Genomic DNA, 20,432 nt, shown 5'->3' on the forward strand with positions numbered 1-20,432 from the left:
TGTTTTTGAGTGTATTTTGAGGCCGTGTGCAGGGACATTCGTGAAATTTCGAACATCTGTTTCACGAAATATGACCACCAACTTGTTAAAAAAGTGTTTTTAATTATATAAAATGCAAACGAAGTCCAAAAATCACGAAACTTGTCGAGGTGTCATGTAATCGCATGTAGAGGTTGTGGTAAAAAATTTAGAAGTTTCCGAGCAAGTTGTGACGTATGATGCATTTTATATAATTAAAAAACACTTTTTTTAACAAGTTGGTGGTCATGTTTCATGAAACAGATGTTCGAAATTTCACGAATGTCCCTGCACACGGCCTCAAAATACACTCAAAAACATGAATATTATTTTTTGAATCGCTAAATTCTAATATTTCATGCACCTGCAGTTCAAATTTACTTTTTCGAGAAAAATTCAAGTAAACATAAAAAATTAAAAAAATATACCAAAAAGTCATAGAAAAGTTCCAAATTGGAACATGTGCTTCTAGGTACTGTATAAATGCCATAGAAAAAATTTGAAAACAAAAATAAAAAAATAAAAATACTTTGCCGAGTGTCGCAATTGGCACTCGGCAAAGGAACCTCTTTGCCGAGTGCCAGGCTTGCAGCACTCGACAAAGATTTTTTAGAATTTTTTTTATTCTTTCTGATTAAAAGAACGCTGAATTTCTTTGCCAAGTGCCCGCATCTCGGCACTCGGCAAAGAGCCGACCCACTTAACCCTTACGGGTCGGCCGCGGCCCGCTCCCACTCTCTCTCCCTCTCACTATCGCGCGCGCTCGGCCCTGCGCCGCCGCCGCGCAACCACCGGCACCGCCCCGGCCCTGCTCCGCCGCTGGACCACCGCCGTAGCCCCAGCCCTGACCCGGTCCTGCCCCGACGCGGCTTGGCCGCCGTAGCTGGCCCCGCTCCGCCGCCGGACCGCCGCCGCAGCCTCGGCCCCGACCTGGCCCCGCTCCGCTGCCGCTCCGCAGCCGCAGCCAGCCGGCCCTGCCCCAGCTCCGACCTAGCCCTGCTCGACTGCCCCCTGCCCCTAACTCGTCGGAGTGGAGGAGCAGGGGAGCAGAGGAGAGAAGGGAGGTGGAGGAGAGGAGAAGGGAGAAGGAAGAAGAAGGGAGGAGGAAGAAGAAGGGAGGAGGAAGGAGAAGAGAGGAGGAGGAGCCTCGATCACCGGCCACACCCCTCGTCGTTCGTCCCCGCCATCGTCCCTGCCCCTCGCTGGAGACGAAGGTGACCCCGACACCGTGTCGCCCGACTCCACCACCACCCAAGGTATAAAGCCCCCTCAGTTGTCGGCCTTCGTGCCTTGTGTGTCATTGACGGCCTTCGTGCCGTATGTGGATGTGTGGGCCTTCGTGACGTACGTGGATGTGTGGGCCTTCATGCTGTATATATGCTGTCGGCCATCGTGTAGGTTTTTTTCTTGTAGGTTTTGGAAACCTCCCCATATAGGGGAGGTTCTGCCGAAATTTTTAACTTATAGTATTATAATTCTTCTTTTGCAGAGCAGGACCCGTCGAAGGGGACCCAAAGTATGTAGGCGACCCCGATCGTCTTCGTCGGCGCTGCGGTCCTACCTGCGCAACGTCGCTTCGCCACTACCCTGCTAGCCTAACTCCACCGCCACCCTAGGTATGAATAACCTCACTTCCTTATTGTTGTCGTAGATCGGTGTAACCTAGTTAGGCGTCTCCCGTTCGAAACAGATACGGTTGGAGGTATGCGGATCTTCGCATATCTAAGACCGTATCTGTTTCAGATTGTCCACTTTTTTGGACAGCCCGTGGATGCGTAGATGGGGTAGTTTTCATGTTCTGCTTTGATCCGAGATAGAGTTTTGGCAACACCTCCCTGTTGTTCTCTGGATACACACTTTCCCTTCCAGGACGTGTATCGGGAGAACAACGGGGAGGTGCTGCCGAAATTCTATCTCGGATTAGAGTGGAGCATGTAAACTAACCTCATCTACGTATTCACGGGTGGGATTAGGACCTATTCTCACCCATTAGACAGTAGGCACGTCGTTCAGATGCAATTGGTGGTTATATTACTCGCTCATGTATATGCTAGAGGATGGATAACCGTGAGTGAATGTACATGAGCCGCCCAAGTCAGGCTGAAATCACCCCTGAATGGATGGACAAGACCGAGGGTTTCTTGAACCAAGCATTTGGCAAGGCAGCTAATGGAGCAAGAGACACATTATGTCCCTATAGCGAATGCAGAAATAGGAAAAAGAAAAACAAGGAAGATCATGGGGGAACATCTTTGCAAGTATGGATTTACGCCAAACTATACCCGGTGGGTGTTCCATGGTGAAGCCCATCGTACTAGAGAGGAGGTGGTGAGACCATGCTTGGAGGTGTTTGATGCTGATGGCGGGGTAGCAGGATGGTTAGGTGACTTTCACGAAGCAACGTTCGCTAAAAGACCTATGGAGGAGGAGGAGAAGGAGGATGAGGAGGAGGAGCCAGAGCCAACCGAAAAGGCGTTCTACCAAATATTGTCTTCGGCACAGAAGCTCCTACACGAGAAGGCAACGGTTTGTCAATTGGATGCCATTGGACGCCTAATGGGGTTGAAGTCCCAATACAACATGAGTCGAGCCTGCTTCGATGGTATGTTGGCAGTTATTGGTGGGCTACTTCCGGAGGGTCATATTCTATCGAGCAGCTTCTACGAGTCACAGAGACTCCTTCGTGCACTTAAGATGCCGTATGAGCAGATACATTGTTGTCCAAAGGGGTGTGTCCTATTTAGGAAAGATCACAAGGATGCAAAGTACTGTCCAAAGTGTAAATCCTCTAGGTATATGGAGGTAGACAAAGGTGATGGCCAGAAGGAGTAGCTTGAGATCCCCATGAAAGTCCTATGGCACCTTCCGATCATACCGAGGCTCCAACGGCTATTCATGACCGAGGAGTCCACGAAATAGATGACATGGCACAAGAATGGCATTCGATACAATCCTGATAAGATGGTAGATCCAGCTGATGGTGAAGCATGGAAAAACTTTAATCGCAAGCATGGTGACAAAGATCTTGAGGCCCATAATGTACGTGTTGCGCTGGCAATGGATGGGTTCAATCCTTATGGAATGATGTCGGCCCCATACACTTGTTGGCCCGTGTTCGCTATCCCCCTCAATCTCCCCCCTGGGTCCTCCTTCAACGGCAAAACATATTCTTGACGTTGATAATTCCTGGATACCCGGGAAACAAAATGGGTGTGTACATGGAGCCTGTTTATGATGAATTGATCAGTGCTTGGAATGAAGGGGTATGGACTTACGACCGAGCTACAAAGAAAAACTTCAAAATGTATGTTTGGTACCAGTACTCCATGCATGACTTCCTGGCGTATGGGATATTTAGCGCCTGGTGTGTCCACGGGAAGTTCCCATGCCCGGTATGCAAGACAACATTAGAGTTCATTTGGTTGAAGAAGGGTGGCAAGTTTTCGTCGTTCGACAAGCATCGACAGTTCCTCCCTCTTAACCATGCATTTAGACAAGACACCAAGAACTTCACAAAAGGTGTCAAGGTGACCGACCCTGAACCTCAGAAGATGACTGGTGCCTAGGTTCATGCTCAGATAGATGCTCTCATGGTCAATCCACAGAAAGATAGTCGGAAGAAAGATAATCCAAAGAAAGATTACTTTGTGGGATATGGTGTCGAACATATGTGGACTCATAAGTCGGGCTTAGAGAGGCTTCTTTATTTTGATGACCTTCTCCTTCCACATAATATAGATGTAATGCACACTGAGAAGAATGTTGCCAAAGCACTTTGGGCAACACTCATGGACATTCCTGATAAGACAAAGGACAACCCTAAGGCCAGAGTGGACCTGGCAACGTTATGCGATTGACCAAAGCTAGAGATGCTGCCTCCAAGAGACGACAAGCCATGGAAAAGGCCTAAGGCCGATTACATCTTAGAAAAGAAGCACAGGACGGAAGTGATACAATGGATGCAGACGTTAAAGTTCCCAGATGGGTATGCAGCGAATCTGAGGAGGGGAGCGAACCTAGAGACTGGCCGAGTCTTAGGGATGAAGAGTCATGACTACCACATATGGATTGAGCGGCTTCTTTCGTCGATGGTTTGAGGCTACGTCCCTGAGAATGTCTGGAAGGTGCTGGCAGAGTTGCGCTTTTTCTTTCGCCAGCTTTGTGCCAAGGAGGTATCTGTGAAAATGGTTAAGGAGTTGGAAAAAGCGGCACCTCTGTTGCTCTGTAAGTTGGAGAAGATCTTTCCACCTAGCTTTTTCTTATCGATGCAGCATTTGATTTTGCACCTCCCGTCCGAGGCACGAATGGGGGGCCCGTGCAGAACCGTTTGTGCTATCCAATCGAGAGATGTCTAAAGACTATTCACAAGAAATGTGGAAACAAAGGCATAATTGAGGCTTCCATTGCTGAGGCATTCATTCATGAGGAGGTGTCAAACTTCACAACAACATACTATAATGAGAACCTTCCTAGCATGCATAATCCACCCGCTCGGTACAACGAGGATGAAAATGAATCGACCCTTAGCCTTTTCAAAGGGCCACGCGGGAGAGCAAGTGGAGCAACCACAAAGACCTTGAGCTATGAAGAGTGGTGCAAGATCATGCTCTACGTGTTGACCAACCTTGACGAAGTGGAAACGTATCTGGGGTAAGTTCTCAACGAACTTGTTACATACTCCGTAACTTTTGTACATCCAACAACATTGTTCCTTGTCGGTGTAGAGAATTTTTTGATGAATCCTGGCACCATTCAAGGCCACCTTCTGACCATGAACGAGAGACCCTTCTTCAACATGGTTCGCCTAATTTCATTACATGGTTCCAAAAAAAGGTACCGGCCAACTTAGCTCTTACTAAGTTTGACGTTCCAAGTTGCCTGATTTCATTTCTCTCCTGCTTGAACTTGCAGTGCCAAAGAGATGTGTCTATAAGTGCTGAATTACGATAGGTGGCCAATGGCTTTGACTATAAGGTCTTGTCATTTAATGCTTATGACATGAATGGATATTGCTTCCACACAACAAGGTACGAGCAGAGTCGTCCTAATCCAAGGACCACGAATACCGGAGTATTTACGCCGGGCACTGATCAGGAGGAGTATTATGGGACAGTTGAAGAAATATACGAGCTCGACTACCGTGGTTCCAAAGCACTTAATCCTGTCATATTCAAATGCTAGTGGTTTGATCCTACAGTATCGAGAAAGTCCCATCAACTTGGGATAGTCGAAACTCGACAGGATTTCTTCTATCCAGGAGAAGATGTCTATATTGTGGCTCAACAAGCCACACAAGTTTATTATTGTCCATATGCTTGCAAAACTGACCCACGTCTTTAGGGTTGGTATATTGTGCACAAGGTATCACCACACGGTAGATTACCTCGCCCAAACCCTGATGATTACAACTTGAACCCAAACACGCATGACGGAGAGTTCTATCAACAAGAAGAGGGGCTACCAGGGATGCTTGAGATAGACTTAACCGGAGAGATCGAAATGGAAGCAGACGAGGAATGGGTTGTTGACGAGGACGCTGCAAATGAGGTGCATGATCCGAAGGACTTGGAAATGCTTGACGGACTACGACTAGGCAATGACAACGATGAGGATGAGGCTGTTGAGGATCTGGACAACCTTGATAGTGATGACGATATCTATCGTCCAGATAACCCCGATCATGAAAAATATTAGAAATACATGTAATACTATGTTATTTTGTAATTACATTTTCTTTATTTTGCATCTCTTACTAAGTACGTCTTGTTTATCTATACTTACTAGTTTACTCTTTTTAATTGCAGGTGATGGGGCCCACTAGGAGGAGCTGCCCCTCGGTTTACGCCAACCGGAGGGACATGGCAGCAGCTGAGGAGGCGGAGGCGTCAGAGAGGCCGAGGAGGCCGAGAGGCAGGCCTAGGCGGGAGCCGTTGACTGACCACGGGCACAGCTCCTCACGCGACCCTGTGCACGACGACGACCTTCAGCACATGGTGGACGGGGACGGGGGTCCACGGACAGAGGATGAGGAGGTGGTTCTAGCGATGGAGGATGAGGAGGCGGTGATGGTAGGGGTTCCACTTCCTCTGGTACATCGAAGCCCTACTAGCGAGGTCCCACAAAGCTCCCGAAGCGACCGATACCTGTTGAGAGGCACCCACTGATTGCACCCGAGGGCGATAAGTAACTAACTTCATATGTTCTTCATTTGATATGTTGAAAAATTATAATAACAACTAATAACTATTGTGGACCACTTGTGCAGGAATTGGGTGCTTGTGGACCAGGCGGCCCCGGCACACAATGTGAATGGCATCCTATGACTTCTGTGCAAGGAACACTTCCCTAGCCTAGTTAGGAAAGGAGATCAGGATTGGGAGCCGGCCTAGACGTTCGACCACTATGCCCTCGTGCAGGATGCTCCAGATCATAATGGCATCCGCTATAGAAACAAGGCAGATCGGGTGATTAGGGAGTTGTGGGTAAGTCTTTCTTGCACTACATTCCTTAATTCCTCGCATTCATTGGACATTCTTGAAATAAAATAATGGATACCTCATGTCTTTATGTAGGATTTCTTTAGAATCTAGGAGGGATAGGAGGAAAGTGCGTATCAGGTGGCTTACGCTTCCTGTAAAAGGCGTGTCATGGACTTGCACTACGAATCCCACATCCAGGCCCACATAGACTACAACGCCAAGTTCCTACTCAGGCGTGTCAACAAAGAGGAGGCAAGACGGATGACGCTGACAAGGGAGCAGTACATACAGGTAAATACAAAACATGAATATTCATTTCTTTTGAGATTAAGTATGCCTAATTTGATCTTCTAATATGTCGTCTACTTGATGTCCTGTAGGCGATTCCAAGCTGGTGCGCCACCCACCCCGATTGCTGGGAATATATTGTGGACACCTGGTTGGACGAGGACTGGCAGAAGAAGCATGAGGAGGCCCACGACAGGCGTTTGCAGATGCCAGGTGTACCTCACCATCAGGGCAGCCACAGCCTCAGCAAATATGCAAAGGCATATGTAAGTCTCCGCCATTGCTCTAATCTAGCCGCGCTCAATTCTGCATCATTTCTAACCACATGTTGTTGTCTTTCTCGTAGTCGGATGCACACGGTGGCCAACCAGTTAGTCAACTCAAGGCATATGCTCTGGCTCACATGGGCAAGGCAACGGCCGACATCGAGTACGACCCAGATGCCCCGGTTCAGGCGTACATCAACTCCAGCGTCCACACCCGCCTCTCTTCGTACACGGAGGCGGCAAGGTCAGTCCATGGGCCAGGCTATGATCCGAGAACCGAGGAGCGCCTTGATCCTCAACTCGTGATGAGGGTGGGGCAAGGCAAGAAGCATGGGTGGTTCTGGATTGGCGATGGCGTCCTCGACACGGCCTCTACTCCTCCTCTCCACCAGCTTCGAGCATCGAGCACAAGCTCAAGCGTGCCCATATGCCAATGGCCGACCGCGGTGTCGGCACTCCAGGTAAGCATTCCTGTTTCATTCATTGTTCTTTGACTTTTACATACCTTACCTATGCATTATTGAAACATTGGGGTCAAATGCTACAGGCCCAGGTGCAGGAACTGCAGACCCAGCAGGAGGTCGAGCGGCAAAGGCTACAGGCTTTGGAGGCCCAACGGGAGCAAGATCAGCGGCAGATGACCGAGATGATCAAGTTCATGCAGCAAATTGGCCAGCAACAAGGTTGGGCGATCCCATAGACGCTGCTTGCGCCAAATCCACCTCCACAACGTCCTGATTCTACCCCGGTGAGTATAAGTACGAAGTTTTACTTTCTATGCTGAAACTTAGAGAAACCTAGTGAAACCTAGTGGTGGTGTGGTGGTCATGGTGGTGGTGTTGTTGGTGGTGGTCACGATGTTGTGGTGCTCACGGTGGTGGTGGTGGTGTGGTGGTGGTGGTGGTGGTCATGATGGTGATGTGGTGATGGTGGTGTGGTGGTGGTGGTGGTGAAGTGTTGGTGATGGCGGTGATGTGGTGGTGGTGGTGGTAGTGGCGGATATTTATCTATTCTCTTATCGCTCACGTGCAATCTCTTCTATTTTATGCAGCATCAATCGGGGGCAGCGTCGAACCACCTCGGAGGGTCGCCGGGATCGTACTTTAGGCCATCCCAACCCGGACCGTCGCCGTGAGCTTCAAATGGCAGCCGTTGTGATATAATACACTTGTGAACTTTGTGAACTATGCTTGTGTGTTTGGACTTTGGACTTGGGAGTCGAGATTGTGATACTTGTATGCTATGTTTGTGTTTGTGGTGGATTGTGATATACATTTGTATATATTTGTGTGATATATAGTTGTGTTATATATATATATGATGTATATCTTGTTTGCAACGATGGAAGACTAAAAACCAAAAAAATTTAAATTTTTTCATTTCTTTGCCGAGTGTCAAAGCTAGGAATCTGGGACACTAAGCTTCCCAGCTTTGCCGAGTGCCTACCTACAGCACTCGGCAAAGAAAATCCAAAAAAAAAAAGAAAACAAGCTTTACCGAGTGCCAGATTCAGGCACTCGGCAAAGCATTTTTTAAAAAAAATAAAAAACACATTTCTTTGCCGAGTGCCGACGCGTGGCACTCGGCAAAGGGGTCGTCACTGTGACCTGGCCATCACGGCGGCTTTTCTTTGCCGAGTGCCGTCGTGGCACTCGGGAAATCCTTTGCCGAGTGCACGACATGCGGCACTCGGCAAAGAAGCCTTTGCCGTGAAGAGATATGCCGACAGCTCTTTGCCGAGTGCAAAGCCTTCTTTGCCGAGTGTAATTGTACTCGGCAAAGCACGCGTCTGTTGTAGTGAGCTACTCTGAATCTAAAAGTCGTGGACATGCTTAAACATGGCATTCGAATGAGCAATCTAAGTCGAAACTCTATATATAGGTGTATAATTGTACCCAAATGTGTTGCAAAATCAAACCTTCATACCCGTGCATGATTCTATTCTCCAATCTTTCTCGAGTGTGGCCAAATTTTCCATGAACGATTTCGATGGCCTAGGATACTAGTTTTCCTAGCGACCCCACGTCCCACCTCTCGGCAAATCCACATAGTTAACCAATTGCCATAAGATATTAGGCGGCATACCAATCCCATACTTGATATGTAGTCTATATGGGGGTGTCCAAGGCTTAATACAACAGATATATGATCCTTAACCAGCCCAACAAGCTACGTCATTCAAGACCTCCCATGATCCAAGCCCTCGCCCCGAGCTAAATTTATCATTTGGATGAAGTTTTATATCATTGCTCAATTTATGTTGATTAGGGGACAAGCAATTTCGACGTGACACGAATAGTGACAAGTCCATCACCAATTTGTCTTGTACCGTGTCTAAGCAAGTAAGCAAGTGTTAAATTTAAAAAATGAAACAGGCGTTCGTGTCGTTCCGTACACCAGTTCCGTTGTTGGCTTGTTGCGCGCGCGGTTGTGCGTGCACGTCCGATCCGTCCGGGTCATCATGTCTCAGGTTTGTGGAGGCTGCTGGCATGCCACGCGACACCGGTTTCAGGCTGCCGCGTGTTAGTTGTCCAATCGGGCCACGGGGCGATGATGTGACTGATCAAGATCTATCTATATGTAGGGGCCGTTTGGTATGGCTCCTCGACCAGCTCCGGGAGCACTTCCGCAGCTTCACCAACCAAACGCTAGAAAATGGATCCGCTCCGCGTCGGGAGCCGCGGGAAACCCGCTGAGAGGAGAGGAGAGAGAGAACAGGAGCTGGAAAAACGAGCTTCGCCCAGCTCCGCCCTTGTTGCCGTGGGCCCAACGCGGGGCATAGGCGGATTTGCCCCCACCGAGCCGTGCAGGCGCGCGCGGGCACGCGCGGCGGCCGCCGCCGCCGCACGGGCGCGAAGTCGCCGGAGCTCTGCGCGCGAGGCTGTCGGGGCGGGCGGCGCGGGTCCGTCAGAGTGGCTGGGAGGCGGGCTGCCAGGCTGACGCGGGGCTGCCGGGCGTGCAAGCGACGGAGTGGCTGGGAGGGCGGGGTGGAAGTGCGGCACCGATGGCGCAGTGGCGAACTTGCGAGGCGTCCACAGAGGCACAGACCGGAGGTCGAAGGAGATGGGGTGCGTACGCGGCCACGTGAGTAGATAAGGTTGGGAAAGATAGAAAAGAAAAGAAAAGAAGAGAAAAGAGAATAGAAAAATAGAAAAAAAAAGAAAAAAAAAGGTAATACAGACATTTCATCTTTGTGCGGCTCTGCGTGCATCGGTGATACAGAGAGAGAAAGAATAAAATAAATAAAAAGAAAAAAAGGAGAGAAAAAAGAAAAAAAAAGGGTATTTTGGACCTTTCATCTCATTCCATCAGAAAGAGAAGCTGTTTTGCCAAACGGTCAAAAAAAAAAAAAATAGATTCGACTTCCAAAGTGAATCTGCTCCTCAGATGAAGCCACAGCTAGAGCAGTTTTCGCTGGAGGCGGAGCTCTACCAAACATGCCCGTAATCCACGCAACTTCTTTTCCCAGAAGCATGAGAGATTGAGAGTTGCATATATATATATATATATATATATATAGAGAGACACACACACTACAAAAGTGTTGGCTATATATTCCTGACGTTCAGTGAGCTCGTTCGTTCGATCGATCAGATTGCGCCGGCCGGCGTCCGATCGAGGATGTGCGGTAGCAAGAGCAGCGACGACGTACGACGGATCGGCTGCAGCGTACGTCGAACGTACGGCATCGAGCCCAGTGGCCGTGCTCCTTGAGCGCCACTCGTACGCGGTGGTGGCCGGTGGCTGTAGACTGCCGTGGGAGTGGGCGCGTGGCGCTGCCGTGTTAACTATTTTTCATTTACTATACAAGTCAATTATTTTTCTATACTATTCATGTTATATATGTTCATTATATTTATAGTAAATATGCGTGTGAGTAATATACATTTTAAAATTCATAATTTTTTTAACCTTCCTCCATTGTTGTGACTGAGAATTTGAATTGGACCTTTGATTGGAAACTAATTCTTTTTTATCCGTGTTGACGAGGATTTACAAAGGAATTGGACTCGTCTGAAATTCAAGTTTATATGTCCTTGTAATCCTGGCGGATCCTTGTAAACTTGTGCATGATAAAGCCTTTTCAGTTTGAATCACTAGCATTTATGGCTAACTTGAGCGCCACGGGTCCGATGACTCTTTCGAGTAGAATGCCCTGCGTATAAACCGTGCGCCGCTGACACGCACTGAATGAGCGTCGCCTCCGTGCGTGGTCGAACGCCGAGGCGAAGGAGCGAGTTCTCCGGCAGGCCCAGCGCGAGCGTCTCAGAGTCCTTGCTGAACGCCAGGGCAGCAGATGTTGTCGGGAGAGTGCGTCTTTTCAGTTTTCATTGGCCGCCTCGTCCAGCAGCCTGAGATAGCAGCCTAAGGCCTAAGCTGGATGGAGCGCCACAACAACCAGTGGTGAACTTGAGCGCCACATCTCGCCGTCGGAGTTAGTTGAAGATGCCGTCATCAAGCAGGTCGCACGTGACGGTGACCAGCCTACCGTGGCAGTGGCCCGCGCGCCACCCTGTCCGGACTCCGGACACCGTGAAGATGCAGGTCTGGTAGGTTTTCCACGATCCTCTGGTTCATGTCATCGGCATGGTGGACCAGCCCCTGCTACACCCGTGCCCGTGCCCGTGACCGTGACCGTGACCCGCTGAACCACAGCGACGGCTGCTAGCCATGAACACGGTGGCGGCCGCACCACACCACCGCTCACGTGGATCAGTACCAACATAACTGATGCTAAATTTATTCTCTGTCAAAACTTTCAGTTTATCAGAAACGAAATTCGACACTCTGAGTGATCTAGGTACTGTGGTATTCAGAAATATGGCAATGTACTTGTTTTATCTACACTTCTGAAGTTCAATGACTCTTAAGAAATTGACAAGAACACAAAAGTTACTTGCACAGTTCTTTTTTCGCGACAGGGGAATATAGCCCGTTTATCATTAAGACGGAGAGAATTACACGACGCAGCTACGAGAGAGCCCTCGTAGCACAGATTACAAACCACCAAGCAAGTGATAGGTGGCATGGAATACAACTTAGAGGAACAAGAAAAAGAAGAAAAGAAAGAGCGGCTGCCCTCAAAACCCGAAACCTACCAACTGAGCCTGCAAACAAGATACAACGACGCAATGGTCGCCTACAAACAAGACAATGCCATGGTGGCAAAGTATCCACCCCAAGTAGCAACGGCGGCAAAGCATCCGTCCAGGATTCCACCAACGGCCAAGCATCCGACGGGGAAGAAGCGACGACACCCACTGCGGCAAAGCATCCGCAGGGAACGGCCATGACACACTCGGCAGCAAAGCATCTACCAGAGCGGAGGCCAATGACAGCAACGGCGGCAAAGCATCCGCCAACGAAGAAGACGCCCACTGCGGCAAAGCATTCGCAGGGGGAGCGGTCATGATACACTCAGCAGCAAAGCATCTGCCAGAGGAAGGCCAACGACCAATAGCGGCAAAGCATCCGCTATGAAAGCCCAGCGACGAAGGCAAGGTCAATTGCTACAGGACAAACCATCGCGAGTAGAGCAAAGGCGTAGACAGGCACAGCCAGGAACTCCACCACAAACCTACAGAAAGAACCATGGAAGCCAGCGACCACACGGAGCCAAGCGACAGAATCTTCAGCAACGCCTTCAGAAAGGGGTGACGCTCAAGGGTAGAACCGTGGATGCCATCGCCTCTGGCCATACAACATGTAAGGCGGGGCTTTCGCCCAGAATCCGTCGCCGCGGTTGGGGAGCATGGGTTCATCAATGACACCTCCAAGAAGGTATGTGGCGCCTGAGGCGTCACCGTCGCCGGCTCGGCCAAAGCCGAGCTAAGCTTTCGCCTAGAACTCCATGCAGATCCCACTGGCGCCCAAGAGCAGTAGCAGGGGCGCCGACTCCGTTCCGCAGTTCCGGCGCCGGTAGCCATGAGCGCGAGCCGGCCAGCCACAGAAGGCCGTTGCCCCTGGCTGCCAAGAAGCCCGCCGCCGGTGCGAGCGTGCAGCACCGACTGCAGCGCCTGACGTCCACCAGATCCGGTCGCGGCACACCCACATTGTTTCCCCGCTGCTGTGGTGTGCCACGAGGAGCAGGCCGCAGGCACGGAGACCTCGAAGGCGCGGATCCAGGGGGCGCCCACGGGCTGGCTCCGTAGGCCGATGCCACCGCAGCCCTCGGCCGCCTCCTGCCACGAGCGACCTGGCCGCCGGATCCGGCTGCTACCTGCTTCGAGGCGCAGCCACCGGTTCGTCATGGCCCTGCCCAAGGCAGATCCGGCCATAAGATAGGGGCGCCGCCACCGTAGAGCCACAACAAGCCTGATCCGGTGCCTAGACCTAGGAGCGTCGTCGGCTACCGAGCTCCTGCCACCGGCATACCTAGGCATCGGGCCGGCCCGGCCCAGCACGGCACGATGGCTATCAGGCCAAGGAGGCACGCCATGCCCTGCGGGCCTGGCCTTCGGCCCAGGCACGGGCCTGTGGGCCATTTTTCGTGCCGTGCTGGCCCGTGAGGCACGGCAAAAATAACAGGCCGTGCCAGCCCACAGCCCGTTAAATCTAAAACACCTCCAAATAAACATCTCAATCCATTTAAATATCAAAAAGAGCTGTTTTGTGCAATGCTGCCTCATTAAAAACCTACCTAGGTAAAACTCACCCTTGTGAGAAACCCTAGGCAGGAAAAAAGAGTGCAACCAGCTCCAAATGTCTTAATCTTACATAGTTATTACAGACCATTGTTCAAATGTTCAAATGAAAACTAAGCAAGTGAGTGAGGGATACATCCACTCTCAACTCACACAAAAGTATTCCAACACTCCCAGCCAACCAATGCCATTGTCAACTACCAGATGCATCATCTTCACCTTCTGGTTCATCCAAGAACAGATTCTCGAATGCATCTTCAATTTCCTTGGTATCAGCAGCTTCATGTTGTTCCCTCTTCTCTCCTAGCTCCCAGTCCTTCAACAAGGTCAGCATCTCAACATGTTCTGGTTTCAAGCTCCGGCGCTGTTCTTCTAGGATCCTCCCTGCTAAGCTGAAACAAGACTCTGAAGAACAAGTGGAAATAGGAACTGACATGATATCTCTGGCCATAATAGCCAGGATGGCATAGGTTAGTTTATGGTCCTTCCACCACAGAAGAATGTCAAAACCATCCTCATAAGCAGTTATGCAGTCGCTGTCCAAATAGCTTGAAAGTTCAGAAGCAGTAGAGTGAGAAGAAGAACAGGCAGTGCCACTGGAAGGACCAGGCAGACCTGATCCTCCAAAAATTACCCCCAAGCCTGTTTTCTCTTACCAGTGGGTGGGGTAGGACCAGCAACCCTTTGTGACCTGGTTGCACCAAACTTTCTCAAATATTTCTCAAACATTTTATGCAACTCAGTTTTCAAATCAGCATAGTAAGTAGTGTAATCAGTACCAGTATATTCAGTAAGTAAATGGAGGACCCTTTGCATACCTCTGAGCTTAGCTCTAGGGTCAAGAATGAATGCAAATGAGTATAAGAGAGGAATGTCCTTCCAATACTTAAGAAATTTATGCTGCATAGGGTACACAAAGGGTCTAAGATTAACATCCCTTTCACATGCATGCAAATGTGTTGCAATCTCCAGAACATGGTGCAGCACAAGAGGACTGGTAGGATAATAAACACCAGACAGTGTAACAGTAGAGTCATAAAATACTTCTAGGAACTCCAATATTTTCCCAGCCACGTGCCAATGGGCTGGAGACAACAATGCAGAACCATAATTTGAATTTATGAACACAGAAAATACTTCACTGTAAGGAACCAAGTGTTTTAGCATGAGATAAGTAGCATTCCATCTAACATCCATGTCTAAGCCAAATTTTCTAGGTCTCATACCTTTAGCTTCACAGTAGTTTCTAAACATAGCAATTCTTTGATTAGAGGAGTTCAAGAAATTAATTGCAGTTCTAAAATCCTCTATATAAGGTTTGATTCTTTTTAGTCCAAATTTGACTATCAGATTAATAATGTGACAAGCACAGCGTTGATGCACAAGACTGTAACCAAGTGCAGGATCATCAGGTGTAGGATCACAACCAAGATAACCAGCAAACATGGGTGTCAAAGTTTCCATAGCCTTAGCATTAGAAGATGCATTATCTAAAGTGATAGAAAAGATTTTATCAACCAAGCCATACTCCTCAACAACAGATGCAATGGAAGCAGAAATGTTTTCACCAGAATGCTTAACTTGAATCAACCTAAGACCAACAATCTTCTTTTGCAATTCCCAATCAGCATTCACATAGTGAGCAACAACAGATATGTAATCCTCTTTAGCATTACCAGACCATATGTCAGAAGTCAAAGCAACAGATGCAGAAGCATGCACACAGTTCCTAATCATAGCACGACGTTCAGCAAATAACTTATCCAGATCTCTAGTGGTGGTTCTTCTAGATGATCTAACAAATCTTGGGTTATGAGAATTTTTAATATATTCCTCAAATGCATCAGTGTCACCAAAACCAAGAGGAAGATCAAGCTTAGCAATCAATCTACACAATTCAGTTCTAGCAACAACAGGATCATAGTTCCAATTATGTAAAGACCCATCAGCATTAAAAGCTAGTCGAGACTGAACCCTAGAAGCATTATCAAGTTTCTGTTTGCAAGATTTTTGGTGCCTAAGAATGTGACCAGTACTAGCAGCAGATCTAGTACTCAACACAGTTCTACACATCTTACATATAGCTCTAACACGCACATCGACACCATTAATCTTCTCATAAACCTCCTCAAAGTCACCCCAGAACTGAGACTTGCGCTTACCAAGTCCAGAAACAGCACTAGAGGAAGGAGTACGAGTATCATTACCATCAGCATTACCATTAACACCAGTGTAGTTGGAGTGGGTGTTGGAGTCCACCGTCCCTGTCCCCGTTGCCCCTGCATCGACGACATCGACGTCGATCGCCGGCTGTGTCCCGCGGGTGGCGTCATCAAACACCGCAAAGGGGTCACGGCCGTCGTCGTCGTGCTCCGGGGACAGCCCAGCCGCGACCAAGTCATCGTCGCCAGTCATAGGGAACATGGCACCGTCGCCCTATGGGTCACACGCCATGGGGCCCTCGGCCGCGGACGGCTGAACTCCAGCACCGTTCCTCAACGGTGCGCGGCTACGGCTTGGCCACGGTGCCATTGCCCGTCGTCCGTCTACGCCAAGGCTAGTTGACGACGAGGCATCGACAGCAGACCTGCAAAGAAAAAGAACACGAAAAGAAGAAAAGGATGAGAAAATGATCCCAAAAACAGAATCAAAACACTGAGAAACGTATAGATCTAGGGGCTAGGGTTAGGGTTACGAATGGGGATGGACTTGCCTGCACAACCGGAGCCGGATGAGAAAATGATCCCAAAAACAGAATCAAAACACTGAGAAACGTATAGATCTAGGGGCTAGGGTTAGGGTTACGAATGGAGATGGACTTGCCTACGCAACCGGAGCCCGGCACCGGAGAAGATGAGGGCCACACAAGGGCAAGACGGGATTAAGAAGGACGGCGAGCGACGGTGGAAGAGAGACGGGGAGGCGGACTCACATGTTCATCGACAAACAGAGGAGAAGGAGTAAAAAGGAAGACGGAGAGGGACTGAGGGAGCAGGGAACTCAGGGAGAGGTGATGGAGCGGCGGCGATATCACCGGATCCAAGGACGACGGTCGCACCGGCGGCGAAGATGGATCGACGAGAGGAGGCGAAGATGGACCGAGCGGGTGTCGAGTGCGGCTGCGGTTGGGAGGCGAATGGGGTTAGGGTTAGGGTGTCGAGTGCGGCTGCGGCCTGCGGTTGGGAGGCGAATGGGGTTAGGGTTAGGGTGGGGGTGGGGGCCGGCCGGGGGGGGGGGGGGGGTCGCGGTTATATGGGGAGCCGGGGAGGAGCCGAGGAGGCCAGGAGGGGAGGGGCCCGTTCTTGGGCCGTCGGCCTGCTTGCCTGCTTGCGGGCCGTGCCATGCCGGCCTGTGGGCCTAGGGTTCGGCCCAAGCACGGCCTGCACCCCGTGCCGTGCCAGCCCGGGCCCATTGACCTTCGGGCCGGGCCGGGCTAGGGCCGGGCCTAAATAGAGGGCTCCGTGCCGGGCTCACGGGCTCGGGCTTTGTGCCCAGATATAGCCACCGGATGAGGAAGAGGTCGGGGAGGGCGAGAGGGAGGAGAGGAAGCGGTGGGAGGTGGGGAGGAAGGCACGGTTGCGGCCATTTTGAGCAGCAGTACCGCGGGCCGCCGCCACCGCACGCCGGACAGGGCGGTGACGATGGCCGGAAGGGTGGCCCGGGAGGTTCCCCTCGGCGGCGGCGGCAGATACCCCCGAGTCGCCACGGGAGGCACGACGCGGGGTTCAACGCACTCTGTTTTACTTGCACAGTTCTCCTCTCCTACATTTTTATTTCTATTGACTTACCATACAACAAAGTAGTCTTAGGTTTTACCTGATGAAAAAGCTCTTGCCTTTTATGACAACACAATGAATCAACCAATGATCAAAAGAGTGGTACAAGACATAACAAGTCCACTAAGGATTTATTGACTATATAAGCATAGCATAACAGGGACCAGATAGTCATAAGAAAAAAAAGGGACTGTTGTTACAACTAAGGAATACATTCTATATTGCTAACTTCTTCTTTTCTTTATAATTATAAGACTAAGAAATTCGAGGACACCGGTGGGCATGTTGTCTTCACATTCGTTCTCCTTGCATGTTGTAGTTATCCCAAAAATTGTTTCCTGAGTTCGTATACATCCAGCACATTCATCATTATAACTAAATGAATAATATTAGCACCACATGTGTTAAAAATAAATAATAACAAATTAAATGTTTATAATATGATATTGACCTGTAATAATGGCAATTGTAGTTTTTCGCCTTTCTATTAGATATGTATATATTTAGGGGCATAGAAGGTCGCACTTGGTGAATTTCGTGTTCTGCATGTGCCGTCCTCGCATCAGTTCACGGATATCATGACTAAGGGCCTACCTGTACAATTATTTACTGATTTTCGATCCAATCTATACGTCCGTGAACCTCCCACTACGACTACGGGGGTGTTAGATATGTATATATCTAGGGGCCTAATTATAAATGTACCGATGACCTTGTGGCCATATATATATATATATATATATATATATATATATATATATATATATATATATATATATATATATATATATATATATATGAAAGCCACCCCTCCCTAATGGGGGTGTGAGGTGTTTCTTTAATCTTCTACACTTTCCACGAGGTCATGAAGTGTTTGGCTTGCCCACAATGCCATGAAGTGCTGCAGATTGGTTGGTCCACCAGCCATAGGAGATTATCAGGTGCCTCCCAATTTGTGCAGCTAGTGGTCAGGCCTTGAACCTGCTCGTTATGTACCTCCACCAGTATCACAACAAAACATCTTCCCTCTCCAGTCTCTTCCACCAGGCTTTGCTACTCTAATTCATGTCATGTCTCACCAAACTCCCTAGTTGAAGGCCTTATGGTGTTGTATATGGATTCAACTCAGGCTTTAGTGGCACCTAAACAAGGATTTTATTAGATAGGATAAATCAAGAGATGACTATAACCGTTAAAAGAAAATTCATGAAGTTCAAGAATTAGACAAACTATAAGTTGATTTTACGGCTATAAATAAACATCGTATACTAAAGCATAATTCAGATTCACAATTTCTGATAATTACCAGATCAACATACCATTCAAAGAAACATATGCTTTGCTAGAATTTCATACTATGAGGTGGCCTTTATTTTAGTTCTATCCTATTTGTTCATGTTCATCAACTTAAAAAGGCTTTTTGTACAAGCTATTACTATGTTATATCAATTTATTCACGCCTCAATTCGTTCGTGTGTAACAAGAAGCAACTGTATATATCCCATTGTTGTAAAGATATGGTGCTAAGTTTTAAATAGATAATCTTAACTCATGCAATACCTGACCAGATACTCACTAATCACTCATCAGGGTGTTGGGCCAATCTTAAGAAATCGCTAGGTGCTGACACTTTTCTTGTTCCTGGAAGAAAGGGAATATTCCAATTTCAATTCTAAGTCCTGGACGAGGTATAAGAGTTTTTGCATATCTTGTTTTATATGTTTTTTTTTCAGATTGCAAGCATTGTGACATGAAAATTAAAAAAAGAAGAAGAGGAAGAAATAGCATCTTGAACAAACCTTGCGAACACGCAGAAAGCAAGCAGCTGTCAGTTTGTGTCTACCTGTCGGGCGAGATCTGGATTCATGAATTTGTGTGCTACGAGATTAGGAGCACCCGGTGGCAACTCTCCACAAAGATTAATGCATCTTCCTTCCACAAAGATCCTCGAATTATTAATAACAGGGAAAAGAAAGGAGTTTATGTCGTCGCCCCTGGGATATCCCTAATCCGAGGGGCTCTGTTCACTTCAGATTGAGATTCCGAGCATCCAAACAATGGCCACCCAGCAACAGCTCCTCTTCCAATCCAGCCCAACATCCCCACCTTCTCCACCGAAGCAGCAGAGTTGCAATTACTTCCTTCATCCCCAGTGTCACTCATCATGAGAGAGGGACGCAAGCCACTGCCGCTGACACAATGGTCCTTCTGTAGGAGTCCGCCGAGTACTGCAGTCAGATCCAGGGTCGCGTCCTATAGGTGGGGACGGAGCAGCACGATGTCCGCTCCTTCCCTCACACTCCATCCGGATTTGGAGGCACTGGGGAGCTCCTTGCCGACGAGATAAGGAGCGTTGTTTGGCTCGTCGAGATTAACAGGATATCGCAATAGCAACTTTCAATTTTATAGTTTGAACAAAGATCTCTAATATTTAAATAGGAAAAAACAGAAGAATTTCGTGTTGAACTTACCAGGGCCTTTCTTATCTGAGCTGGAATTCTTCTCTTTCTATTCGATTCCAATTCCATCTCAGTGTGCCGATGAAGCATCCGGCGATGCAATATATGGCGGCCATCGGCCATGGAGTCAGCCAAGGCCATGCTCTTCTTTTTCCCTTGCCGTTAGCGCTTCCTTTGCCCAGAAAAATCCTTCCACCGCCGCTCGTGTAGTGGTGCTATCATGGCCTGCCGCCGTCGCGGCATCTCCGCCGCCATGACGAGCATCGGCCAACTCGCCCTGCCACTCCAGTGTCGCGTGCTACTGCAGCTGGAGATCGGCTTCCGTGGGCCTCCGCCGCCGAATTGGCCCTGCGTGGGAAACTTTCTGGTGGCTTGTGGTGGTACGGGGGAGCGGCGATGCCGTGCAGTCATGCGGGGAGAAGGCGAGCCAAGAGCAGTGGTGGCGCAGAAAGGAAGCGGCGCGGCGACGGTGGGGGCCGGAAGCGATACAACGACAGCGCGG

The sequence above is a fragment of the Miscanthus floridulus genome, chromosome 1 (genome assembly GCF_019320115.1).
Source record: "Miscanthus floridulus cultivar M001 chromosome 1, ASM1932011v1, whole genome shotgun sequence".
Taxonomy (NCBI): Eukaryota; Viridiplantae; Streptophyta; class Magnoliopsida; order Poales; family Poaceae; genus Miscanthus; species Miscanthus floridulus.